Source organism: Dromiciops gliroides, chromosome 4, assembly GCF_019393635.1.
Source record: "Dromiciops gliroides isolate mDroGli1 chromosome 4, mDroGli1.pri, whole genome shotgun sequence".
Taxonomy (NCBI): domain Eukaryota; kingdom Metazoa; phylum Chordata; class Mammalia; order Microbiotheria; family Microbiotheriidae; genus Dromiciops; species Dromiciops gliroides.
This window is the reverse complement of record NC_057864.1, coordinates 473,260,820-473,288,506: the sequence shown is the minus strand read 5'-3', so window position 1 is coordinate 473,288,506 and position 27,687 is coordinate 473,260,820.

Genomic DNA, 27,687 nt, shown 5'->3' with positions numbered 1-27,687 from the left:
TATCATGGTTTGTGGTTCCAGGAATGGAAGGAGAGGCAGGAAATGGTACTAGCCAGTTTTCTAGGAGGCTGTGGAGACATGGTTAGAAGAGGGAATCAAGTGACACATGGTTGGGGCTTTCCTGAAATAATGTTCCCAGAGAGGCAGCCATCAGTTGGGTTTTCTGAAAAGGATGATAAAGCTGTTGAGGAGAGGGTGGTAAAGGAGGCAGTATTTCTTGAGGACCTACTATGTGCCAGGGACTGTGTTAGGCACTGGGGATATAGATACAGAGTATTAAACAGCCAAGTTGTCAGTCCCCATGAAAGGAAAGAGTTCTTTCCTAAGGATAATATCACAGTTTTTCTCAAAAATGACAAAAAACCCACAAAAGTCCAAAGTCAGTCTCTCTGGTCTATTCTTTCCCCCTCTTACTTCTCGTCCTCTTTCTAGCAAAGAGAAGCTCAAAGAGCTCCTATCTGCTTCTTCCCAATCAGGACAACGCCCTTTCATTGGGGAGGAAGAAAGAGGAAATAGCCTTATAACTGGGACAATGACTTGTTGGAAAAGATGGATCACCAAGTTGTGAATCAACCTGGGGCCATCGATGGCGCCCTGAATCACAGGAGCAGCCTGTCAACACAAACACCAGGAGAGATTTATAATGCACCAAGACCCATCCATCCAACCCATCCAGGGCACTTTACTGGAGTTCAGTGGCCGGCTTCTGCATTTGACAAGGGATTTTTGTCGGGCAAAGAACTCCAAAGAGATTAAAACAGTGTCTCCTCTGGCTGCCTTAGGGAAAGACAGGAGTCCTCCAAGAATGCATGACCACAACCTTTCCCCAGAGGAAGCCTTGGAAAGGGACAGGGCTCCTGGAGCCTGTAGAAATTCATCTGTATTTACATACATCAGCCTCAGCTGATAGGAACCTCCCTGGGCCTCAGTTTACTCATCTGTAAAATTCAGGAGTTAGACTAGATGCCTTCTGATATCCCTTCTTGCTTTAGATCTATGATCGTATGTTTCTATGACCCTGAGTAATGACTTAGCCTTCCTGAACCTCAGTTTCCTCCTTTGTAAAATGAGAGGAGTTGATTAGCTGGCCTTTGATCTACAATCCTCTGATCCTTGTAGAGAACATGAGAATGAAGAGCTCGTGGCTGACAGCTTGGCATTAAGAATGCCAAGAACTCCCAATTCCAACCTACTGACACCAACATATCCTGATTCTCCTCTGGTCAATTGTGCAAGGACTATAAGGTCTAGACCTAGAAAGCGGCTTGGACCTCACCTAGCCCAGGCCCGTTATGCTAGGGAAGAGGATGCTGAGGATCTCCTTGGCAGAGTACCTGTTACACAGCCATCAACCAACGTGCATTTTTTTGGCTGGGTGATGAGGGTTAAGTGACTTGCCCAGGGTCACACAGCTAATAAGTGTCAAGTGTCTGAGGCCGGATTTGAACTCAGATCTTCCTGAATCCAGGGCCAGTGCTTTATCCACTGTGCCACCTAGCTACCCCACAACATGCATTTTTAAATGCTCCCACATGCCAGGGACCGAAAAGGTACAACAAACTAAATAATTTGTGCTCACCACATGCTTAATAAATGTTTGGCTAACTAAGGAAGAGAGAGAAGGAATGATTTGTGTAATGTCAGAAAATCAATGCTTATGATTATAAGCTTATGTTCATGGATCTAACCATAGGCTCAAATATGTAGAACCAGAAGGGACCTCAGAAGTCATCTCATCCAACCCCCTCATTTTATTTTATTTTATTTTTTTGTGAGGCAATTGGGGTTAAGTGACTTGCCCAGGGTCACACAGCTAGTAAGTGTTAAGTGTCCAAGGCCGGATTTGAACTCAGGTACTCCTGACTCCAGGGCCGGTGCTCTATCGACTGCACCACCTAGCCGCCCCCAACCCCCTCATTTTATAGATGAGGAAACTGAGTTAAGTGACCTGCCTAAGATTACACAGGCAATAAACAAGAGAGAGAGAGAGGATATAAACTCAGATCATTTGACTCCAAATGCAAATCCATCTCAGCATCTTTACTCATCAATTCTCTCAGACTTGGACTAGGAGGACCTGAGTTTGAATCCCATCTCTGATGCATGAACTTGGTCCTCAGTTTCCTCAACCAAGAAGCATTTCTTAGGCATTTACTTTGTGCTGGTCACTATGCCCAGCAATAGGAAGAATACAGGAAAAGGCACAAACCTGATCCCTCTTCTATAAGATGAGACACTTGGCCTCAGAGGTCTCCTTCAGCTCTGAATCTATGGTCCTAAGATTACTCTATGGAATGGTCATGCTTATGACCTATCAACCTGGATAGTTGGAAGGGAGCTCACAGGAGTGGAGGTTAAGCAACTGAGAAAACTGGGCATTAGAAAGATCATTACCATGAATTATGGAATCACTAAAGACAGTGGAAGGAGACAAGAGAAAAGAGGTAGAAGGTCGTCTGGAGTTTGGTCAAGGGGAGTGACGAGTATGAGGAATCACAGAAACACAGAATGTGCAAGTTAGAAGGGACTCTGGAGGCCGTATAGTCTAGACTTTACTAGAAAAACATATTCCCTATAACCGAGCCAACAAAGTCATCATCCATTCTCCACTTGGAGAGAAAGAGGAACCCACAACCTCTTAAAGTGGCCCATTGCCCTTTTGAATAGCTCTGACTGTTGGGAAGTTTGAAATGGAGCTTCGTTTTACCTTTTTGTAGCTTCAATTACTCCTGAGTACTGCCCTTTGGAACCAAGTAGAAGAAATCTAGTCACTCTGCCACACAGTGGTCATGCTTGAATTACCACATACTTGAGGACAATTTTCATGTCACACCTGAGCCTTCTCTCTGAAAGAGAAATATCCCTAGTTTTTTCAATCAATTCACATGTCATAATATATACATACACACATATACATGTTGAGTATATATGCAACTATGTGTATATAAATGCATCTATATTGTGTGTGTGCATGTGTGTGCACGCGCACATGCCACAGACCTCCTCAACATAAGTGATCTAGCCGTAAGATCTTAGTATCACAGAACTACAACTGGAATCCACCCTTCCCCACCCCCATCTGACAGAGGGTTAGGGTCACAGAGCTAGTAAGTGTCTGAGGTAAGATTTTTAAACCCAGATCTTCCTAAGTCCAAGTTCAGCATACATTATACCAAGAGTTTACAAACTAAGGCCCAGGGGCTTGATTTTGTAAGTGGTACTTAGAATGGTTTTTACATTTTTAGGTGTCATAAAAATTTGTTTTGAAGTGTAAAAAAATATCCTTAGCTTGCCAGCATAGGTGCAAAACACAGGTCATGGGCTGGATTTAGCCCATGGGTCCCGTTTTGCTGACGCTTACACTTACCACACTTCCTCAGAAGAACTGCAGGGAGGGTGAAAACCCACCCTCCTAGATCAGTACATTCTCCTTTGAGACAGCACAAATTATTCAGAAGCTCTTTCTGACATCAAACCCAAATCTGCCTTCTCAGAATGACCATCTACTGCTCCTGACTCTGCCTCCTGAAGGCATGCAGAACAATTCTGGATGTTGGTATGTTATCTCTCTCACTGGACTTTGAGCTCCTTGAGGGCAGGGACATAGTAGGCACTTAATAAATGTTTATTGACTGACTGACTGACTGACTGACTGACTGACTGATAATGGCAGCTCTTCAAGGACTTGAAGCCAATTGTCATGCATCTTCTCTGGTCTAAATAAGCCAGGTTTCTTCATGATCTTGAGACTCCACCAACAGGGCAGCCCTCCTCTGAACTCTATAGACAGCTAGATGTAGGAAGAGTTCAAACCCAGCCTCAGACATTTACTCAGGGCAAGCCCCTTAAACTCTGCATGTCTCATTTTTTTCAACTGTAAAATAATAAAATATCTACCTCCCACAGTTGTTTTTTACACCATATGAGGCATATGTTGTTTGTTATTCAGTTGTGCCTGACTCTTTGTGACTCTGTTGACCATACTAATCCATGGGGTTTTTGTGACAAAGAGTGGTTTGCCATTTCCTTCTCTAGTGGATTAGGGAAAACAAAGGTTAAGGTCACATAGCTAGTAAGTATCTGAGGCTGGATTTGAACTCAGGTCTTCCTGATACCAGGCCCAGCATTCTATCCACTGAGCCATTGAGCAGCCTTCTCTGGCATATAGTAGGTGCTTATTAAATGCTTGTTTCCTTCCTTCCCCTCTTCTTCTCCATCTTATCAATGATCTTCCTCAAATGTGGCACCCAAAACTTCCTCAAATATGCCAGTATTCCATATGTGGTCTGAACGGAGTGGAATCTATCAAGAACATTGCCTTCTCTTCTTGTAAACCATACCTTCTGTGAACCTGGGCTCACCAACCAAGAGTTGGTGGATTAGAGGTTATGAAACATTGCATATCCCATCAAATTTAGTCAATGTGTTGGTTATTTTTGCTGATCTGCTTTTCTTCTTTCTTTTTTATTCTTCAGTATAAAGGAAGGGACAGGAGTGAAGGAGATATTGGGAAATGAAGGTCATTTTGGTAATAAAAATGAAAGGAGGTTATCACTGCACTGTGAGAAATGACAGAAAGGCCAGATTCAGAAAAGACGAAGCAGAGACATGTGTGAACTGCAGCCGAAAGAAGGGTGGACAACTAGGAGAATTACCTAGAAGCTGACTCCAGGAATGTAAAGGAAAACAGCTATAGAAGACTCAATGGCCAACCCTCACTTCAGAAGACTGATGAAGAAGCATACCCCCTACCTCTTGGCAGAGAGACAAGAAGCTAAGTAGTCCAGAGTGAGGCATCCATTTGCAGGGAAGGCCAATAAGTTGATTTGTTTTGCTTTACTATACTTGTCACAAGGGAAGACTTCTGAGGGAGAAGGTGGGGGTGGGGAAGAGTTGTTGAGTATCAGTCATGTTGCAAAAAGAAGAAAAGAAATGTAAACTAAATGGTAAAAATATCTACATAAATTGATATTTTGATTGATTTGATTAAATTGATAAAAATCGAAATATCAACACAAAATAAGTAAAATATAAATATAAATCAAGACAACAGATGAAGGACCTCCTGATCACTCAAGTAAATGCAATACAACCAGTCAAAAAGGAGAGAATAAGGTTAAAAATGGCCCATTGACTTTGGTCACTAACTGGACTGATAACTAAAATGGCGGCCTGCTTGCCTGGGTGCTAGCTATTAGGCACTGCGTTAGCATGCTTAGATACAATCACATTAACACCATCTTTACCCTTTAGCTTCTCCATGCTTGACGGTATGTTTCATTAGGAGAATTAATTTGTTCTAATTAATTTTAAAACACCATCTACCACTGTAAAACCTGATTCCATTTAGGAAGGAAAAAAAATAAGTTTGAGTTCAGCTTCCTAGAATCACACAAGAGTCAGAGACTGGGGTTTCAATGACCTTCTCTGTCGGGGAAGTGGAGATATAATTGGTAGGGAGCTCGTTGGTTCTTTCTGTTTTTGTTGTGTGGGGTTTGGGACTTTTTTTCTCCTCTCCTGAAAGTCCTTCAGGAGTTCAACACCATGTATGCATATAACATTGATATCCTGCTAAACAAACCCACCAGGGCCATAGCATTTCACTGTTCGGGATATGAAAAATAAAATTTATTTTCTCCCCTTTTTGCTACTCTAATTAGAAATATTTGAATCAGTGGCTTTAAGAAAAGTTTCTAGGAAGGAACTTTTAAGAAGAGGAAGTAGCTACCTGGGGATGAAAATAGCCGGCCAAGCTCTGACACGTTTGCTCTTCCAGGCATCTGAAAGGTAGATTAATAGCTTAAGACAACGTCTGACAAGTTGCTTTGGGAAGCCCTACGCATGCCTCCTTCCTGCAAATCTTTCTAGGCTCCAAATAGAGTATTCTCTACATTTCAGGGCCTATCTGCCACATCCAATTCGAAAGGAGGCTCAGAAAGGTCAGCAAGAACTTTCTCAGAATCAACAGTTTCGGGGAGTCTACTTGTTTCAGGACTGGAGTTGTTGGCTTATTTGGAGCCTTTCATCAGGGTCTGTGTTCTTTCAGGCCAAGCTGCCAGACTTGACTCAGGAGCAAGAATTTTAAGTAGTAAGAGATCCCAATAATCCTTGATCCACCTTCTCATCTTAGAGATGAAGAAACTGAAACCCAGAGAGGTACAGGGACTTGCCCAAGGTCACACAAGAGTTAAGAATCAGAAGCAGGATTTGAACCTGGGACCTCTGAGCAAGTTCTCTTTCTGGCAGGAAAGACCCTTTGAGATGTGAGAAAACTTAGTCACAGAGAGGTTCAAATGAATAAACCAAGGTCACAGAGATAATAAGTGACACAGGTCACCCCTCAAACCCAGATCCTCTGGTTCCAAATCATGATGCCGCCTGTCACCATACCCAATTTTAAGTCATTCCTTTGAAAACCATATTCCCTGATAAACAGTAACTATGTGCCACCATCCCCTAGGCAAGGCATTAGAAGAGAGACAAAGTTCAGATAAGAAGATTCATAGTCTAAGAAGAAGCTAAGAGAACAAGATACTATCAGTCTTTTATTCTGTCAACATAGGGAACTCCAAGGAAGGCAAGTGCCTCCCCTACACTGACAATAGCTCATCTTAGTGGACAGAACCCACAGACTTGCCTGAAACACTTAGATAATAAGTGACTTTCCCAGGGTCACACAACTAGTAAATGTCAGAGGCAGGATCTGAACTCAGGTCTTCCTGACCCCATATCTATTATACTAGGACTTCTTAAACTTTTTCCACTCAGGACCCCTTTTTGCTCAAGAAATTTTTATGCAACTCCAGGTATATAGGTATGCAAAATAGGCATACATAACCTTTTACTGTTGCCAATTTTTTTGCCAAATAGTTCAGCTTTTAAAAAGGAAAGAAGGAAGGAAGGGAGGGAGGAAGGAAGGAAGGAAGAAAGGAAGGGAGGGAGGGAGGGAGGGAGGAAGGGAGGAAAGAAGGAAGGAAGGGAGAGAGGAAGGAAAGAAGGGAGGGAGGAAGGAAGGAAGGAAGGGAGGGAGGAAGGAAGGAAGGGAGGGAGGGAGGGAGGAAGGGAGGAAGGAAGGAAGGAAGGGAGGGAGGGAGGGAGGGAGGAAGGGAGGGAGGGAGGGAGGGAGGGAGGAAGGGAGGAAGGAAGGAAGGAAGGAAAGAAGGAAGGAAGGAAGGAAGGAAGGAAGGAAGGAAGGAAGGAAGGAAGGAAGGAAGGAAGGAAGGGAGGGAGGGAGGGAGGGAGGGAGGGAGGGAGGGAGGAAGGAAGGAAGGAAGGAAGGAAGGAAGGAAGGAAGGAAGGAAGGAAGGAAGGAGGAAGGAAGGAAGGAAGGAAGGAAGGAAGGAAGGAAGGAAGGGAGGGAGGGAGGGAGGGAGGGAGGGAGGGAGGAAGGAAGAAAAAAGCATTTCCAGAGTCCCGTTAATGAGAAAGAAGAGCAGCTCATCCGATGAACGCTGGCTACTGCAGTCACTGAGAAAAAAAAAGATGTGGAAACAGGGAACAAGTCAAATCCATCTGAGACAATCCAGGCAGCCAACGTGAGCCATTAGTTACAGCTAGTTATGACTGGTGCATGGCTCTCAATGAATCACTGTGTGATTTTGCTGGGTTTGAGAAACCCCATTCTCGGAAGGCTGATGGTGGCGTTCCCTGGGCAATAGTTCAGAGTCTTGTACAACATCTGTTTTACATTTCCACTTACAGTCAATGTGCACCGCCGGTGACTTGCCTGCCCGCACTGGCCTCCCCCTCTCCCTTCCTCAAGAAAGTGTTCCTCTCTTGAAAACTGAAATTCCTCTCCTGTTGAAGGAGGCCTTCCCACCTAGGCTGAGGTGGACAGCCTTCAAGTCAAGTCCCCTTGGGTCTTGTTGATGCCATCACTGTAGCTTCCTCCCCACAAGATGGAGAAGACACCTTGACATGGTTCCAATTGATCTGACCTTGGGCAAATACATCTCTAGGCCTCAGTTTCCTCTTCTGTAAAATAAGTTGGACCAGATGATCTCTAAGGTCCCTTCCATCTCCAGATCTATGATCTTGTGTTTGTCAGCTCCAAACAGATGTCCAGAGGATCAGCCATTATCACCTTCTCTGAGGTTACCTTATATCTACTTTTTATATATTTTCTAAATGCCTATAAATGTACATATTGTTTCTGCTATTAGAAGAAAAACCCCTTGAGGACAGGGTCTGGTTTTTGCATAGAGTAGGAGTTAATAAATGCTTGTAGATTGACATAATATTGTATAGTCAGGGCTGCAAGAATTAGAGGTCGGGGCAGCTAGATGGTGCAGTGGTAAAGCACCGGCCCTGGACTCAGGAGTACCTGAGTTCAAATCCAGCCTCAGACATTTGACACTTACTAGCTGTGTGACCCTGGGCAAGTCACTTAACCCCCATTGCCTAAAAAAAAAAAATTAGAGGTCACCTATTCCAACCTTCTCATTTTACAAGTGAGGAAACTGAGGGCCACTGAGCTTAAGTGACTTAAAGTAATAAGATCATAATTTTTTTTGGAAGGGCAATTAGGGTTAAGTGACTCACCCAGCATCACACAGCTAGTGAGTGTTAAGTGTCTGAGGCCAGATTTGAACTCAGGTCCTCCTGACTCCAGGGCTAGTGCTTTATCCACTGTGCCACCTAGCCACCCAAGATCATAAATTTAACATCAGAAAGGGCATCAAAGGCCATCTGATCAACCTCCTCATTTTATATATAAAGACAAAAATCTGACACTATATACACACGCACACTTGTGTGTGTGTGTGTGTGTGTGTGAATATACAAAGATTTAGCTATTTGGTAGAGCTGGAATTCAAACCCATGTCCCAGAATTGCAAAGGAGTTTAATAATTATTTGATCTACCCCCTCTTAATTTGTAGGTGAGAAAGCTGAGGTCTGAAAATTTGAAATGCCTTTCCAAAGATCTTACTTAGAACTAAAACCTTCCATAGGCATTATCTACCCCATTAAAATGGGAACTCTTCAAGAACAAGGACTGCTTCTTGACTGTCTTTGTAACCCTAGATCTTAACACTGTGCTTTGTACATGGTAAACATTTAATAAATTCATTCATTCATTCATTCATTCATTCATTCATTCATTCATTTATAAGGATACAGGGAGATTAAATTATATGACCATGATCATAAATCTAATAAGTTTCAGAAGTGGGATTTGCACCCAAGTCTTCTGACACTCCACCCACTTTGCCATTATAATCCTATTGCTTCTTCCCTCTGCCTCTTTCCCTCTGCTGACTCCAGAGCTAACTGAGAGAAGGGGGAGGGAAAAGCTCATGGTTCCAGCAAGGATACTCAGGTCAGGCTTCCAAAATCAATGTCACTGACAACAAATCCCTGATTTGGTCCAGGAGGGGACCCCTGAGAAAGAATCACAAAAAGGATGTGGTAGAAAAGTGGAAAGGGGGGATAGGACTGTGTTGAAGGAAGGAAGGAGAGAATATTGGCAGACCAAGCACCAAACACAACTCAGCCTTTTGTCCTCTGCAGTCCACTTCTTCTTCCCTCGTCCTTCTTAACGTTGGAGAAAATGGCTCCATCCATCTCCCCACTGCAGGTCTCGAACTTTCCATCAGGGGAATAACAACCGCCCTGCATGGACTTTCAATGCATCTGCACAACTTTATGTTAAACTGTTCTCTGTTGGCACCTCATAGAGGAAGGCAGATATGAATGGCACTGTTGTTCTGAAAGCCAAGCTGCCATTACTGGGATGCAATAGAAACGCTGTCTTAGAGCTGCCTGGTAAAATAGTATCCTTCCACTTAGGAATGGTACCTATGGTCCATTTAGCTTCATATACACAAAGTAATCTCTTTGGTAGTCAAAGTCCCATGAGCCACCCAGAATCCAGAGGAGAAAGAACAGCGTTGCCTAGCAACCAATGGTACATTGCAACACTAGATAAATCGAATCAATATCACTCCAAATATTTAACCCTTGGGTGGGGGGGTTGAAAAAAAGAAAATTAGAGCAGTCACCATAAAGCACTCTCTTTCTCTTTTTGATAGTTCAGTGAGTCGATTTTGTATGTTCATCATCTTTTTTGGAAGCCTGAAGGGAAAGGGGGACATGTCATTCAGAGCGGCTTAATGGTTCCAATCCTACCTTTGTGACCTTGGGTAAGTCACTTAATCTCCTTGAGGCAATTGGACCAGACACCCCTTCTCTCTCTAGATCTATTTTCCAAAGATCTTACTTGTGTGCCTTTGGGAAAGTCCTTTCATATCCCTGGGTCTCAATGTTCTCATAAGGATAATGAGGGTGTTGGATTGACTAGATGGCCCTGGTAGCTGATCTGTCTCTAGGTCATAACAACATAAAATTAGAGCTGGAAGTGACCTATTGAGGTTATCACGTCCAAATCTCTCATTTTATGCATAAGATACTGCCCTTTCCCACAAGGATATTCTGGTTGCTGAAAGGGACAGGAAAAGAAATATTTGTGTAAGTAAAATTGATGAAATCAGCTTCCAGAAGAAATGTAGCCCCGCTCCTCCTCCTCCTCTTCTCTCCTCTTCTTCCCTCTCTCTCTCTTTCTCTTATTCTCTCTGTCTCTCTCTCTCTCTCTCTCTGTGTCTTTGTCATTCTGGCTCTTTCTCTCTGGCTCTCTGGCTCTCTCTTGTCTCTCTGGCTCTCTCTCTCTGGCTCTCTGGCTCTCTCTGGCTCTCTCTGTGTCCCTGTCTCTCTCTCTCTCTTTCATAAAATGTTGCTTAGGGACAACAGACATTTAAAGAACCTGAAAGGAAACTGCCACCTCTGATAAATGCACAGAAAGAACCCTGTTTAAGCAGGCAGAGCAATGACTGAGATGATGATGGCTGCAGGGGCCTTATGGTCCATCAACTCATTTGCATGTGACTGTTTTTAGAGTTAGGAAAGTTAACCTTCAAATTATAACTCAATTAGCTGTTTAGACTAGAGACTATGAGAAGATAATAAGGACCCCAGGGGTCATAACTGAGAGAAAACTGGAATTGTTGAGTTTCATTTAAGTTGGAGAAAGGGTCACTGCTGATTTGAAATATTTGAAGGCAGAGAAGAAACTATAGGAAAGAAGAAGAAGGAAAAGGAGAAGGAGGAGAAGAAGAAGGAGGAGGAGGAGGAGGAGGAGGAGGAGGAGGAGGAGGAGGAGGAGGAGGAGGAGGAGAAGAAGAAGGAGGAGAAGAAGAAGAAGAAGAAGAAGAAGAAGAAGAAGAAGAAGAAGAAGAAGAAGAAGAAGAAGAAGAAGAAGAAATTGATTGCAGGAGGAGTTGGAGATAGAAGGCACTGAAGGCAATAAGAAAAGATGCTTATGGAAAACAGAATACTACAAACGGACAGGGAATTTAATCCCTACTCTCCACGTGATGTCTCTGTGATTTACCAGATCAAAACAAGTCTTCTATTACAGTATCTCACTATTTTAGAATCCAAGTTCCTTAAGGAAAGGACTTGTCTACCCTTTTATATTTGGATTCCCACAAAGTATTTGACATACAGTAAGCATTTAACAATTGGGTTTTTTATCCATTCACACATTCACCTAATCATCAAGCCAGCCGTGCATCCATCCACTCATGTTTTGCATATACTATTTGCTTAGTAAATCTTTGTTGAGGTAACAGTAATGTCCTGAGGGTTCTCAATGAGGGTCTGAGAGGTCTGAACTAAAAATTCTTTAATGACACCTTAAGCTGTAAGTAATAGTAAAGAAGAGGATATTAATTACCCTGAAGGGTGCACAACACATTTTTGTTGCTGTTGAAAGAGCTTTGAGGAATAAAAACCACTGGAAACCACTACCACAGAGGGGAAAGAATTTACCCACAGATTATAAGTGATAGAATCAAGATCCAAACCCAGCTCCCCGACTCCAAATTCAGTATTCTTTCCAATTCATTATTTCAGATTTCTTTTTCAGAATTTCAGTATTCTTTTCTCTAGGAAGTTTTAAATATATGTTGATACTTTTGTGCACCTTTGGCTTTGCCTTTCAAATTGCCTGAAAAATAACTAATGAATGAATTGATCTAACTTCATCAACAATTTCAACAAAAACATGGAACTGAAGCTTATCAAATTGGCAGTGACACCTGTTAGGAGAGATGACAAATTAAGAGAGCTAGCTAATATATCAAATGATAGAATCCAGATTTCAAAAAAAAGAAGAAAGAAAGAAAATGCAAGCAGGCTGGAATGGTGGATCAAAACCAATCTGAAATGTAATAGAGGGGCAGCTAGGTGGCTCAGTGGATAGAGCACCGGCCCTGGAGTCAGGAGTACCTGAGTTCAAATCTGGCCTCAGACACTTAACACTTACTAGCTGTGTGACCCTGGGCAAGTCACTTAACCCCAATTGCCTCACTAAAAAAAAAAAGTTATAGAAATAAAGATGAAATTTTGCAAACAGATACCAAAAAAGTCAATGGAACAGGCATGTGACAAGGGAGACAACTTCGTGTGAAAGCAGCATCGATGGACTATAAGAACGTGCCATGGCTGCTATAAGTCTGGAACAAAAGAAAAAGAAATGATCCTATTGAACCATGTGCTAGACTTGGGGTCGTATGCTGAGATCTGGAAGGATCTTGAGAGGCCATCTAAGCCAATCTTCTCATTTTACAGAAGAAGAAACTGAGTCCTAGGGAGATTTAAATGATTTGCCCAAGGTCATATAGGTTGGTTGGTTGGTCCGCTGCCTCCAAAGTCTGTACTCTTCACCATACCACACTGTTCATAGCTCCCTATTCTCATTTGTTGGGACTTGGTGACCTTGAGCAAGTCATTTAACTTCTCCTGGTCTCAATTTCCTCATCTGTAAAATTGCGGAGTTAGACTAGATGATCTCTAAGTGCCTCCCAGCTCTAAGTCTAGGATCTTATTGTCTTACCTCTCTTTATATCCCCCACATATATACACCTTCCCTGCACAAAGTAGGCACTCAATAATTGCTCACAAGTGATAGTGATTTAATGCTTTGAGAACTAAGGGTCAACGTGCTCATTGAAGAAGGGGTAACTACTAAGTTAGCCAAACAAGCTTTCCACTGGGACCATTTCCAGAAGGTGGGAGCTACAAGCAGCCCCTGTCTCTTCCCCCCTCCAAGATCACCCAACCTAGAAAGAAGCTCATTAAAGTCAAAGAGCAAGCCAGGGCAGCTCAGAATGTTTATCTGGTCTCCCAGACCTTCTTCTGTCTTTCTCTCTAGGCTCTCCTGCTTTTACATAATCTAAAGGATGCTCCCTGGCCTGGCTGAGTTCATCCTGAGAATTTTCCTTAGCCCTCATCACCACCAGCTTCACAGAGAAGAGACTGGCAGCAGTGAACTTGGGGGTTCTTCCCAGTGCCAGCCTAGGGCAGGGTTCATTGCTGCCCTGATGCTCAGAGCACTTAAGGTGTGTCTGTCTGTCTGACTATCTGTCCATCTGTATGTCTGTCTGTGTCTGTGTGTTTATGTGTGTGTGTGTGTGTGCTTGCGCGCGCACGCGCATGTGTGAGCAAGCAGACAGCACTGTGAGGGATTGATTTCAAATGCACACTGGGTGAAAGGAATGGATCAAAAGAAAAAAACTGTTCTAGGGAATTTCCAAGCTGAGGAGAGACTAGTCCAAGCTACACTTAACTTGAAGGTCATTTCCTCCCCTCCTCCCCATCTATTTCCTACCACTTCTGCACTCCCAAGTCAACTCCCAACAACAATCCATTTTGTGACTCTCCTGGAAGCACAGCACTGACTACCAGGAAGGTCCTTAGAGAGCATCTATCTTGAACCATTCTCTTGTTTTACAGAAGAGGAAATGGAAGCCCAGAGACACCAAGAATCTGTCTAAGATCACCACAGAGAAGTAGCACCTGACCTGGGTTCTAGTCCTGTCTCTGCTACTAATGGAAAGCATGGAGGGTAAGGTAGAAGGAATACTGGCTGCAGAATCAGAGGGTCTTAGTTGAATCAACCAATTCATTGATCAATAAGCATTCGTTGAGCACTTACTGTGTTCATCAACCAATCCATTCATCAACAAGCATTTATTGAGCACTTACTGTGTTCATCAACCAATCCATTCATCAATAAACATTCATTGAGCACTTACTGTGTTCATCAACCAATCCATTCATCAACAAGAATTTATTGAGCACTTAGTGTGTTCATCAACCAATCCATTCATCAATAAGCATTTTTCGAGCACTTTCTGTGTTCCAAGGGATGGGCATCCAATGACAAAATAGCTCTTAAATTCTAGCAGGAGAGGCCATGTGCGCTTAAATGTTAGATACAAAATGTATAAAGAATGCAGAAATACAAGCTCATTTCAAGCCCTGACTCTGTTCTTCACTATGTGTGACTTTGGAAAGTTTCTTAACCTCACACTGAAATCTAAGTTCTTCCACAAGAATGTAAACTCCTTGAGGACAGGGAGCATTTTTTTCTTTCTTTGTATCTCAAGAGAGCAGCTATAGGTGGCACCATTGTACACAGAGGACGGTGCCTGGAGCCAGGAAGACTCATCTTCCTGAGTTCAAATCCAGCCTCAGACACTTACTAGCTGTGTGACCCTGGACAAGTCACTTCACCTTGTTCACCTCAGTTTCTTCATCTATAAAATGATCTGGAGAAGGAATTGGCAAACCACTCCAGTATCTTTGGCAAAAAGAAACAAAGAAACAAACAAAACCTCCACAAAGGGTCACAAAGAGTCAGACTTAACTGAACAACAACAAAAGTATCTCAAGTGCCTAGCACATGACAAAACAGAATAAATGCTTGTTGACTGACTTTGATTTGGGGCCATAGTTTCCTCATCTGTAAAATGAGGGACAGGGTTGTGCCACAATCTAGTCCAGCCTTGGAGGACAACTAGTTCAATCCCCTCCTTTTACAGAAAAAGAAACTGAGGCTTCAAGAGGATATGTGGGGGGCAGCTAGGTGGCGCAATGGATAGAGCTCGGCCCTGGAGTCAGGAGGACCTGAGTTCAAATGCGGCCTCAGACACTTAACACTTACTAGCTGTGTGACCCTGGGCAAGTCACTTAACCCAATTGCCTCACTAAAATAAATTTTTTTTTTTAAAAGAGGATATGTGACTTGCCAAGGCCATACTAGGACCCTTCTGATTTCTGAGTCCCCCTCCAGCTCCGGATCTGAGATGCCATCAGTCACTTCTGTCTGAGCCTCAGTTTCCTCGTGCAAAATGGAAACTGAGGAAAGGGGAAAAGGAGAGGCTAAACTATCATCCCTTAGCCCTCTTGCTGCAGCTCCAAGTTCTAAGTCTGTGGCGATATATTGAAGGCATTTTCCAGAATGGAGCTAATAGGAAATGAGCACTAAACCCAGCCTGGTGACAGACGCCTTGTCACCTTGTCTGTTGCTCCCTGAAGGTTTGAAGAAAGAAGTCATCTTTTCATCTCCTCTCCTGCCATGTCACCCCTTCCCCCTAGGGCCAGGGGAATGAGTGGATGGAATGCGCTTGGGCTTTTCAGCTCCAAGGTTGAGGGATAACTTTTTTCAGCGGCTGTAGCCTACGATGTTGTTTTCTTTACTTGAGAATCAATACTCTCTTAGGGAACGCTAGGCTCTCTAGGCAAGAGTGCACACACCTCTGGTTTAAAAAAAAAAAAAGTAAGTACTGAGATCTCCTGCAAAACACAAATGAGATGCGGTTATTTGTATTACAATAGGGTTCTTGTTTACAAATTGGTAGCAACTTGAAAGACTCAGCCCAGAGATGGGGTGGGGTAGATGGGGAAGAGAGCAGAAAAGTTAAACCTGATAGATAGAATCAAGTGGATTTTGGATTTAGGGACCTCAGGGGCCTTCTAGTTCAAAGCTTCTTAAACTATGGGTCTCGACCCCATCTGGGGTATCATAACTGAATGTTGGGGGTCTCAAAAAGTTCTGGCAACAGTTAAAGGATATGTATACCTATTTTATATACTTAAATACTTTCTTGGCAAAAAGGGATCACCAGTGGAAATGGTTTAAGAAGCCCTGCTCTACTCCAATACTCACATTTTACAGATAAGGTAACTGAGGCCCCCCAAAGGCCAAGCAGCTTGCCCATGGTCGCCTAGGTGGCAAATGGAAGAATCAGGATTTGAACCCCTATCCTTGGACTCTTATTCCAGCGTTCTATGGCCGAAAGGCTGAACGTACTCCAGAAAGATCAGCTGGATTTGGAGTCAAAGGATGAGGCCCTCACTGCCTAGAAAACTCAGCAAGTCAGTCAGCACTGGGCCTCCGTGTCCTCACCCGCCTCTACAAGTGGAATCTCTGCGTCATTTTCCCAGAATAGGAAAATAGTAATAGAATAGTAATAGAAAATCAGTTAGAAATGAAGGTAAAAACAATCTCTGAAATCACACTTATTTCCTTTCTCCTTGAAAGGTGGAAGTAGAAAGACCATTTCTAGCATGAAGAACATTCTGTATAAAGGTGAGAAAATGGTCAACGGAATATGATGCATGAGGAAGGGCATGCAGGCCGGCTTGGCAATATCCAAGGTTCTGAATTTGGGGTCTGTGAGCTTTCTATAAGAATCCTTTGACGAACTGCATTGTAATAGCAATGGTCTCCTTGGTAATCCTATATATTTGATTCTACCTTCTCTATTCTGATGACTCTCAAATCTATCTGTCCTGCCCAAACCTCTCTGCTAACTTCTTTTTTTTTCTTTTTTCTTTTTTCCGCCAGGGCAATGAGGGTTAAGTGACTTGCCCAGGGTCACACAGCTAGTTAGTATCAAGTGTTTGAGATCAAATTTGAACTCAGGTCCTCCTGAATCCAAGACCAGTGCTTTATCCACTGCACCACCTAGCTGCTCCCTCTGCTAACTTCCAATCTCACATCTCCAGCTGCCTCTCAGACATTTCAAACCGGACATCCAGTAGACATCTTAAGCCCAACATATCTAAACTGAAGTCATTCTCTTTCCCCTTAAGCCCTCCCTCACTCTTACCTTCTCTATTATTATAGAGGGCAACACATTGGCCCACCTAGGTGATGAAGTGGATAGAGCACTAGCCCTGGAATCAAGAGGACCTGGGTTCAAATCTCACCTCAGCTACTTACTAGCGGTGTGACCTTGGGCAAGTCACTTAACCCAATCACCTTAAATATCCAGAGCCATTTGGATGGCTCTGGAGGAGAGAGTGAGGTTGGTGACCTTGCACAGCTCTCCCTCACTTAAATCCAATTCAGTGCAAGTCATGGCATCACCTGGACAAACAAGAAGAGGGTAACATGATCCTCTGAACCCCCAGGCTTGCCACCCTAGAAGCCATGTTGGATTCCTCAGTCTCCCTCCTCCCCCTTGATTTCATCTTCACAATATCTCATGACTATTCCTCATTCTCTCTTCTGACACTGCCCCCACCCTGGTGCAGGTCCCTATCCCTCCCCTCTTCTGCCACTGACCTCCCCTAGCTTCCAATCCTTCCTCCTACGTAATCTTCCCCAATACTTCTCAATTCCAGTGCCTTCCCTCTTTAATTATTCCCTATTTCTCCTGCACGCTTGTATTTATATGTTGTCTCCTGCATTGATGGTAAACTCCTTGAGGGCAGGGACTATCTTTTGCCTCTTTGTGTATCCCAGTGCTTAGCACAGTGCCTGGCATATAGCGGGTGCTTAATAAATATTGATTGATGGGGCAGCTAGGTGGTGCAGTAGATAAAGCACCAGCCCTGAATTTGGGAGGACCTGAGTTCAAATCCAGCCTCAGACACTTAACACTTACTAGCTGTGTGGCCCTGGGCAAGTCACTTAGCCCCAATTGCTCACCAAAATAAATAAATAAATGAATATTGATTGATTGATTGATTGATTGATTGATTGACACAGGGTTCAAGAATATCAGCTAATGGAAAGGGAAGACCGAGCACTGGATCAAAATGTTTGCCTCATCAAATGAAGCATTTTGGAGGAGGGGGAGAACATGATGAAGAGCACTCTTTGCCAAAGGCAGTTTTTAACTCCATTAACCTCTGGGCAGCTCATGGAAAGACCAGAAAGGATGATTGTGGACATTTAAATAAAACCACTGGGCTTGTGTACAGACTTTGAAAGGACTGAAAGAGAGTTTGGCTCCTTCCTGGAAAATGATAATTACCTGTTACCTAGAAAAAGCAGGTAGGTCACTGGGGGATGGAGGGTGATGGGGAAGAGGGGGAGGAGAGAACAGCAATTTAATTTTCAATCCACACATATCAACACCAAATGGAATCTCCTGGATAATTAGCCAAAATAGCTATATGAAAGGGGAAAGGGGAAGGAAGCCACTTCCTCTCTTCCACCAGGCCCTGCCCGAGAGCATGCCAACTGATCATTCAGATTCATCAGCGTTAATCAACCCTTTTTGAAAATGACTCAGCTGCCTAAGCTTCTCTTCCCAGGAAGCGATCAAAGCCCTCAGCAGAAAGTGGGGAGATTGGCTGCTTCCAGTCCAAAGCCACCTCTTCTTCTGTCTGTAAACTGCGATTATGCAAGGGTTGGATAACCCCTCATTGGCAGGAGTGAGTCACTGCTGGGTCTGAGCATCCTTCTGAGCCTGCTGCAGGCTTCTTTCTTTTCCTTAAAGCGTTCAGAGCTGAACAGGGTCATAGATCTAGGGCTGGAAGGAACCAAGGAGGCCACTGAGTCCAATCTTTCCAAGCCATTTTAGAGAGGGGGAAAACTGAGGCCGACAGAGTGATTTATTTGCCCAAGCTCCCATAGCTGGTAGATATGTGAAACAAGATTTTAACTCAGGAGCTTCACAATTCCAAATTCAGTGCCCTATCTACTACATCTCTGCCTCTTGGGTTACTTTAACTCATTCCTTATCTCCTCTATTAGCCATCTAGGCTGCATCTAGGCAGCTAGGAAAACCTGAGTTCAAATCAAGCTAGCTGTGTGACCCTGGGCAAGTCCCTTCACCCTGTTTGCCTCAGTTTCCTCAGCTGTCAAGTGAGCTGGAGAGGGAAATAGCAAACCACTCCAGTGTCTCTGCCAAGAAAACCCCAAATGGGATCACCAAGAGTTGAACATGACTGAAATGACTAAACAACTACAGGCTTCCCCCAAAAGATAAAATGCTGGGCCTGGAATCTAAAAGAAGTGAATTCAAATCTATTCTCAGAAACTTTTTAGTTGTGGTACCCTGGGTAAGACACTTAACTTCCATTTACCTCCATTTTTTTCAACTGTAAAATGGGCGGGGGGGGGGGGGAAGCATACCACCTTCCTCTTAGAATTATTGTGACTATCAAATGAGATAATATATGTAAAGTACTTGGAGAAGTGCTTGGTTCATAGTAGTCATTTAATAAATGCTTGTTTCCTTCTTTCCTTGAGAGCACAATGAGAACTGGGTTTTGCACCTCTTTTCTTCCCCTCCCCCTCCCCCCAGGATCCTTGCCTATTAACAACTTAATAAGAATTTGCGAATTGATTTCTATTGTACTGTTCTTAAACAAGGAGGACAAATATCTTAAGTGAAAAGACAAGTCCCAAATACACCAAAATGTTGAGAACAGCATTTCTCCTGAAAACAAAGAACTAGAAACAAAATAGGTGTTGATTGATCAGGCAAACAACACACATACAATGACCACGGCAATGTAAAAGGAAAGAGCAATAAAACAATATTGAATTCAAATTAATTACAATGACTCAGCTTGGCGCCAGAGAAGAGTTGAGAAAACATACATGGTGCCCCACTATTGCATAAATGAGGATGATGTTTGTGGCTAGGATTGTAGATCAAGAGTCAGTGGCCAACCCCGCCATTTTAATTCATTGTTAAATTGGTTTGGGGGGGGGGGTTTCTCTTTCTTTTTTAATCTTTGTTATGAGGGATGACTCTCTGGGCAGGAGGACAGAGAAATATAGTCAGAGATGAGTATCCTATAAAAAGAAAAGGCATTTATCAAGAAGAAAGTCAAATGGAGAGGGGAGGCATGGCCATTTATGGCTGGAATGAGTGTTGGAATGTTAGCTGCCCATAGAGATGGCTTCAGTCTTTAAGTCTGTCTGATGCTTGACTGGGATCTCTATCAGCACTAGGTGTTATCATACAAATGTTAGGTTGGAAAAGTAGATAAATTGATTTTCCATTCCTCTCATTCTGGCCTCTTCTTTTCCATTGACGCCAGAGCGACAGATTCCATTACCAGCGTAACAGTCCTTAATGCAAACATGTCATTTCACTCTCTAAAAAACAATCCTCCTTAAACTTATAGAATCTGCTGAACTTTCCCTGAATTCTATCCATAAAAAATAATATTGCAAGATTCTTCGAAAACATTACAGGCTCCATCACCTACTATCAGTTAAGACTTCTCTCTCTCTCTCTCTCTCTCTCTCTCTCTCTCTCTCTCTCTCTTTTAATCTCTTTCTCACAAATTGGAATTGACTAAGAAATTAAGCGAAAGTCAGTCATTTTACACCCAACTTGAAGACTGAAGAAGCTGAGCTCCAAGTTACACTACCCCCACTCAAGGTCAAAGGGTGGTTAGAACAAGGTTAGAATAAAAGGGACTTTAGGTTTCTGTTGGTTTTCCTCTCCCTGGTTCCCATTTCTATCTTCCAATAGAGAAATCATTAAATATTGGGTTTGAGAGAAAGAAACAAAGGGCATCTCCACAATTTGCATAGCCTCATGGATATGTTTTTTGTCCAGCCTCATGAGGCTGTTAAGAGATGAGAGGAAGGGGGCAGCTAGGTAGCACAGTGGATAAAGCACCAGCCCTGGATTCAGGAGGACCTGAGTTCAAATCTGGCTTCAGACACTTGACACTTACTAGCTGTGTGACCCTGGGCAAGTCACTTAACCCTCATTGCCCCACAAAAAAAAAAAGAAAGAAAGAAAAAAAAGAAAAAAAGAGAGATGAGAGGTCAGGGCTCAAATAGACAGATCCTTGGAAGTGAAGAGAATGCCACACAGGACAAATAATTAGTGTTAGGAATACTGGGCAGGATAGATGTCTGTAGAGAAGAGAGGTTTAAGTGTTCAAAAGCCCAATAGATGTGGAAAACACTGGCCTATGTACAAAAGACAAAGGGGATTGGCATAGAACAGTGTAATAAACACTGGCTATTAGAGTCAAAGGACCTGGGTTCCCATTTACGTGGATTGGGGTTACAATTTTTTTTTCTAGCAAAGCTTGGATGAGGCAGGTCCATAGTGAGTATTACTCCACAGTGAGTAGTTTGAGTAGCACATGAGAAGATGATGAAGTCCTTGAAATCAGACCTTGAAATTCAAGCCCTCACTCTGCAACTTACTGTTTGACCTTTGGCAAATCTGTCCAATGCCCTGGGCCTCAGTTTCCTCATCTATAAAATGAGGTGGTTGGACTAGATGGTCCCTGAGGTACCTTCTAAATACATGATCTTATGGTCTTTAAGTGATTGCAGCTCTCTGTGTCTCCATTTCCTTCCCACTCTCAATTTATGGTGTTATGATCCTAATCATTTCACTTGAGTAGGTCTCTGTTTCTCCATATGTAAAGTAAAGGGGTTGGACTCAATTATTTTTAAGTTTCATTCTAGCTTTAAGTCTATGATCCTTTGATAATGGAGTATCCCTCCTGGGTTCATTCCCCTGGCTTGCACTAAAACTGAGTGAGGAGGCTGAGTGCCCAGAGCGGGGCACCCTATGAGTGACTGCTATTAACAATATAACTCATGAGCCCCCACCAGTGTGATTCCCTTTAACAATCAGCAAAAATTCAGTTTAAGAAATGGAATTTTTATTATTATTATTAACAGCAGCAGTAGCAATAACAACAATAAAGACAACAATAATAGATAGAGGTCTATAGATATATCACTTTAAGGTTTACAAACATTCAATATATATAATCTTATTTGATCCTCAAAACAACTCCATAGGGTAGATATTTTCATTATCTCCATTTTGCAGATGAGAAAACTGAAGATAAGAGAGATTAAGTGCTTTGCCCAGGTTCATACAGGTAATATGTATTCTTTTTTTTTTTTTTTTTTTTTGGCCAGGCAATGAGGGTTAAGTGACTTGCCCAGGATCATACAGCTAATAAGTGTCAAGTGTCTGAGGCCAGATTTGAACTCAGGTCCTCCTGAATCCAGGACCAGTGCTTTATCCATGAGGCCACCTAGCTACTCCAAGGAATATGTATCTTGAAGTAGAATTTAAATTCAGGTCTTTCAGACTCCAGCACTCTATCTACAATTCCACTTAGCAAAGTGTTTCCTTCATAAACCTGGACCACCTTCTTTCACAAAGACACAAGAGTTCAGTCAAGAAAGAATGAGCACAATCTTTTTTTTTTTTAACGTGGAATAGTTTTTTTTTTCTATTTTTTTAATGAACATTTTTATTTAAAATTTTGAGATCCAAATTCTCTCCCTCCCTCCATTCCTCCCTTTCCCCTCCCTGAAGTAGCAAGCAATCAGATACAGGTTATGCATGTGCAATTATGTAAAACATTTCCATATTAGTCATTTTGTATAGGACTTGAATAAAAGAAAAAATGAAAGAAAGTGAAAAATAACATGCTTCAGTCTGTGTTCAATCAATATCAGTTTATCAGGTGGATGCTATGCTTCATCATTAGTCCTTTGGGATTTTCCTGTATCTTTGTATTGCTGAATATAGTTAAGTCATTCACAATTCATCAAACAATATTGCTGTTACTGTATACAGTGTTCTCCTGGTTCTGTTCACTTCACTATACATCAGTTCATATATGTCTTTCCAGGTTTTTCTGAAATCATCAGGCTTGTCATTTCTTATAGTACAAAAATGTTCCATTATAATCATATACCACAGCTTGTTTAACCATTCCTCAATTGATGGGCATTTCCAATTTTTTCTGATTTTTAAAAAATTTCCAATTCTTAGCCACCACAAAAGAAGGTGCTCTAAATATTTTTATACAAATAGATCCTTTTCTCTCTTTTTTTTAATGTCTTCAGGATATAAACCTAGGAGTGATATTGCTGGAGAATAAGCATAATCTTAAAGTGAAATAATACTAAGGTAACATGTAGGGAACCCATGTGGCTAAGGCAACTCATAATCCTCAGACACAAGGGCCTTAATCCTTTTTTTCCCCTTTAGATAGTATTCATGAGGTTCATTATGAGGTAGAAAGTCAGTGTCTATGATGTATGACTCACCTCCTCCCCCACCCCCCATAAACTGGGCTGGTTCCTTGCAGATGTGGTTTCTTCAATGGATAATTCACTCAGTAGAGCTTGTTCCTCCCAGGACCTGGTGCCTCCAGCTGGACAGATCAATCTGCTGCTCTACGGGCACAAGCAAGTCACTGGGCTAGACTGTTCAACTGGGAGGCTGCTGATGCTGTCAGTGAACCACTGGGGTCCTCAAGATGTGTGGTATCTCTATAAGATGAGTCATCCCCCTGCACTCCCTGGGCTTCCTCTTCCATTGCAGCCTCAGTGCCCAGCACCTCTGCCCTCTTCCAGATTGCTGTGCTCATTTCAGCTAGAATGGTCCAGAGTGTCTTTTCAGCAAGGGCATTGGCCTCTCCTCTTTGAATCCCTCAGCTCTTAAGTCTATCACCTCCAGGCCAGCAACAGAACTCTAGCCTCCCTTATTTGACAGCCCAGTAATGGACCCACACTTATTTATGGAGATCAACCAGTTCCACTTCCCAAATTCCCCCAGGACTCTCAGTGGCTTGGAACAAAAGTATGGAAGCAATTTGTATTTGTATCCTGAGGCAAGTTCATTGTCTTTACCAGACTTTTTATGTGTAATTGAGCTATTCAAGCCTCAACCCTATTCTCCTTTTCTAAAATGTAGAATACTTTCATTACATTTGCAAGGGCTTCCACTTTACATTTCAAAGGTTCTCTCTTTTTTTTCCCTAAAGACCTTCAGGTTTCTTTTGTTTTTGTTTTTTTAACCATAGTGGAGATGCACACAATAAACATATTAGCTATTGTAGCTGTTTACTGAAACTTGGGAAGAGTTTTCTACCGAAATGCCCCAGGCATCTGAGCTTGGCCTTGTGCAGTTTAACAGTTGAGTCAATGACTTGGGTGAAGGCATAGGGGGCATGCCTGTTGACTCTGAAGATGACCCAGAACTAAAAGGGATGGGTAATCCAGAAGGTATTAGATTGCAGATTCAAAAAGAGCCTAGGGGCTCCAATAAGAGAAATTCTGATAAAGATAAATATTAAAGTCATACACAAGGATTCAAAAAAAAAAAAACTTCACAGGTACAAGATGAGAGGAGCCATGGCTAGATCCAGTTATGGGGGGGAGGGGGGCGGGACACGGAGACAAAGTTGGTTTGTCTGCTTGCTTGCTTGTTTGCAATTGACAGGGGAAAAAAGGACAGATTTTAAGCTTCATATTAGAAAGAACTTCCTATTAATTTTTGTTGTTGTTCAGTCGTTTCATTCATGTACAACTCCTTGTGATCCCATTTGAGGTTTTCTTGGCCAAGACACTGGAGTGGTTTGCCATTTCCTTCTCCAGTTCATTTTACAGATGAGGAAACTGAGGCAAACAGGGTGAAGTGACTTGCCCAGAGTCACCACTAGTAAGTGTCTGAGGCCTGATTTGAACTCAGAAAGATGAGTCTTCTGACTCCCGGCCCAGCAGTCTATGCACTATGTCTCCTCGATGCCTTAACTAATTATCTAATTATAAAAATGGAGTCACCTCAAATAGTAGTGGATTTTCCCCTCCTGGAGGACTTCAAGGAAAGGCTGGCAGGCTGGCCTTCTGTACAGTACATGGGAAAGTGAATTCTTGTCCAGGAAGGAGTTAGACAAGATTGCTTTTGAGATACCTAGATTCTACATTCTCAGATGCTCATTGGCCATGAGGTGATCATGGACAAGACACCTTAGCTGTCAGAATCTCATTTTCTTCCAAGGGAAAAAGGACATGATAATATCTGTCTCGTGGGCTTGCAAACCTTAAGAAAGCCTAAAAACATGAATGATCATCATCCATAGCAGGGCTTTAGAAGCTGGAGGGTTGAGTAGGTCAATGAGGTAGCCAGTGTTGGCAGGGCCAGGTCTGCTCACTTCTTTCTAGTCTTCAAGAGGGAGAGGGAGCTTGAGGGCCAAATTCATTCTTTCACACAGGGAGGTGTCATTGAGATGGGTCAGCTCTGGGATTCTGACCCTCCCTTCCCATGCATTTAGTTTGGAGTGAGACTGACTGGAGTGAGACTGACTCATAAGGGGATGGGAGCTGGGAGAAGACAATTCCTTTCTGGTCATATAAAAGTGCCAGGTGATCATTGTGTGTCCCCAGGCAGGAGATTTATTTAACTTTGCTTTAGTAGGGCACTATAAATGTTATCATATTCCTGGCTATAAAGTTTTGCAGTCCCTTAAAAAAAAACAACCAGCCTTTTAATTCAGTTCACTGAGTGCTGGCTACAGCAAATTCCTGAATTGATAATGAGAAGAGGTATCTCTTTTAATCAGCCACACTTAATCTGAGTGAGCAACCCTTTGACTGGAATTTCCTTCCCTTTATTTTCTTCTACCCCCATAGCCTCACCTTTCTATAAACCCATCATTCCATGAGGCATGAGAGAAAGAGGATCAGAGGAGCACAGCTGGAAGAAACCACCCAGACCACCTGGTCCAACCCCCTCATTTTACAGGTGAGGAAACTGAGCCCCAGAGTGGTCCAGCTATTTGCACAAGGTCACAAAGGGAATAAATCATAAAGTCAGAATTTGAACCCAGGTCCCTTGACTCTATCTAAAGCCAGTGCTTTTCCCACTGCCCCTTCCTACTTTCCCTCTATTCCACTCTATTTCCTAAGACCAAGAATATTTTCTTATAAAACACTCTGAATCTTTAGTTGTTTTCATTGAATCCCACAATGTTTTTCTCCTTCAAATTCTCCCATCATGCTCTCTGAAAGCAAAAACTTTAAGTCAAAGAAATGCAGGTTTTTCAGAGATGAAAAAAAAGAAAGGAAACAAGCATTTATTGAGTGCCTACTATGTGCTAAGCACTTTACATATATTCTTTCATGTGATCCTCACAACAACCCTGTGAGGTAAGCATTATAATTGTGCCCACTTTACATTTGAGGAAACTGAGGCAGACAGAGGTTAAGTAACTTGCTCAGAGTCACACAACTAATAAGTGTCTGAGTTCATTCAGAAGGCATAGGATACATAAAGGAGAATCAGAGTAGCTTTGTATATTAATAAGATATATTTCTAAAAGGAGATCTAGGATCCAGAATAAAGAAAACAAGGCTACTCATCCACTTTTGGTGTCCACTTTTCACCCAACTCTCACCTGTAGCTTTAAGAAACTACCATGGACAGCAGCCACTTCCCAGTAAACCATCTCAGCAGATAGGCTAAACCAAGGTGAGGATAATCTACAGGCTTCAAACCCATTGGTGCGTTAGGGGGGTGTCTGCCCCAAACATGTGAAGACTTCCGCTGGCAGAACGGGATGAGAACAATTTGATCCAATGGTCATCAAGATGGCTAAAGCAGGTGCTGTGGGGCTTGGTCGGACATCAAAGATGGCAAGGTCGTCCACTGCAGCCCAGGCTGTCAGTCATCCTGACTTTTGTCCTGTCACTGGACTTGGTTACTCTGCAAGAGAGAGTGAGGCTAATAACTTTGTGCAACTCTGCCTCATTTAAATCAAATTCACATGCAAATCTGGACATCTCCCTTTGATGCCACTGGTCCTCTTCAAAATGAAGGATGAACAACAATAATAAAAATAGCAATCCTACTAAAGTTAATTTACTTTGCAGTGCCATACCAATCAAACTACCAAAGAATTATAGAGCTGGAAAAAAATAGTAACAAAATTCATCTGGAAGAACAAAGGGTCAAGAATATCAAGGAAATAAATGAAAAAATGCAAAGGAAAGTGGTCTGGCCCTACCACATCTCAAATTGTATTACAAAGAGGTGATCATCAAAATAATCTGGTATTGGCTAAGAAATAGAGTGGTAGATTAATGGAGTAGTTGTGGTACAAAATACATAGAAATAAATGACCACAGTAATGTGGTGTTTTATAAACCCAAAGATGCAAGTTTGGGGGACAAGAACTCACTATTTGACAAAAACTACTGGGGAAACTGGAATGCAATTTGTCAGAAACTAGGTATAGACCAACAACTCACAATGTATAGCAAGATAAGGTCAAAATGGGTACATGGTTTAGACATAAAGGATGATAGCATAAACACACTAGTGAAACATGGAAAATTTTACTTGTCAGATCTATGGATAAGGGAAAAATTTATGACCAAATAAGAGATAGCATCATAGGATGTAAATGGATAATTTTGATTAGATTAAATGAAAAGGTTTTGCATAAACAGCATCAATACATCTAAAATTATAAGGAAAGCAGAAAACTGGGTGGGGGAGGGGGAATTTTACAGCAAGTATCTCTGAAAAAGTCCTCATTTCTCAAATATATAGGAAACTGAGCCAAATATATAAAAATCGAAACCATTCCTCAATTGATAAATGGTCAAAGTATAGGAACAGGAAGTTTTTAGCAGAAGAAATCAAAGCTATCTGTAGTCACATTTTTTAAATTCTCTAAATCACTATTAATTAGAGAAACACTAAAACAACTCTGAGGTACCACCTTGTACCCATCAGATTGACAAATATAGCAGAAAAGGAAAATAACAAATGTTGGAGAACATGTGGAAAAGTTGGAACACTAATGCA